The sequence below is a fragment of the Mauremys reevesii genome, linkage group 14, assembly GCF_016161935.1.
Source record: "Mauremys reevesii isolate NIE-2019 linkage group 14, ASM1616193v1, whole genome shotgun sequence".
Classification (NCBI taxonomy): Eukaryota; Metazoa; Chordata; order Testudines; family Geoemydidae; genus Mauremys; species Mauremys reevesii.
In genome coordinates, this window is record NC_052636.1 from 2,905,511 (window position 1) to 2,906,710 (window position 1,200).

Sequence of the window (1,200 nt, forward strand, 5' to 3'; positions counted from 1 at the left end):
TTCTTAGACAAACTTGGGCTGTCGGTGGTTATGTGTGTCTGTGCTTCACCACTTTGGCTGCTCTGTGAAAAGCTGATGGTTCAAACAGAAGCTGGTGGGTTTTTGTTTTGTTTTAAGCAATTAGAGTCTAGTACATTTTAACAAGCAGAAAATGTCCTATTCTGGTCTAGCCCCATTTGACTCCTTCTGTCCATCTTCTTCCTTCGCCCTCAGTGTCTTTCCTTCCCCACTGGGGACATGCAGAGATGAACCCCAGTCAGTCTGTGTCACAGACAGTCTGTATCTCCTAAGGAATGTGAGTGAAGGATTCCAGCTGAATTAACGCCGCTCACCTGGGTTAGAAACATTTGTTTCTTTCGAGCACATAGTGGGAAATGGGACATTAATTCAGACCCAGGAGGCAAGGCAGAGAGGCTTCATGCTCTTGATCTCCATGAAGGGAGAGAGGATCCCCAGGAAGGAACAGAGCTTCCTTTAGATTCAAGCTGGGTCTCCTGGAAGTTGGAAAAGACCCTTGGTCACTGAGGATCTCATGGGATCATGCTGCTCCAGAGGCTCGAGAGTCCTGGGTGCAGGGAGGGTGTCACTGCACAGTCTGAAATGGAAGGGAGGACCCTGGAAGGGAAGGGGAGGAACAGAAAATGGAGAGGAATGAAACAGAATAAACGCCTCTTCTCTCTCCCCTCCCCGACCCAGCAAGAAATGTTATCAGTGGGGAAACTCCCCACCATGAACGGCAGAGACCACAGAGACATTTGCCTCATGCTGAGAAGTAAGGTGACCAGACACCAAGTGTGAAAAATCAGGGACTTTCACCAGCTGCCTTGGTGGTATAGTGGTGAGCATAGCTGCCTTCCAAGCAGTTGACCTGGGTTCGATTCCCAGCCAATGCAATGATATGATGATTCCTCCACTGGGAATTGGTTTAACTTCAGTCATGTTGTATCAGTTTATTAATGGAATGAGAGAATCAGTGTCCCAAATCCCAACAGGTTATTAAACCCCCAATGGAGGAAGAAAGGGGTGGCACTATATAATGAGCAGTTGGAGTCATCCTGGTATTATAATGCTTGGTTTTGTTTTTTTTTAATTCCTTTACTTCCCTCTCCCTTTTAGACTCAGAGCCTTTAAGGTCAGAAGGGACCAGTGTGATCATCTAGTCTGACCTGCTGCACCTTGCAGGCCAAAAGACCCCACCCA

At 47.4% G+C, this 1,200-nt stretch overlaps 1 non-coding gene across 1 annotated transcript; it reads left to right on the top strand.

Annotated features, from left to right (window-relative positions):
* Positions 1-821: 821 nt before the first annotated feature.
* On the top strand, positions 822-893 carry TRNAG-UCC. Its single transcript has one exon. It is a non-coding gene; the product is annotated as a tRNA-Gly (tRNA).
* Positions 894-1,200: the final 307 nt, after the last annotated feature.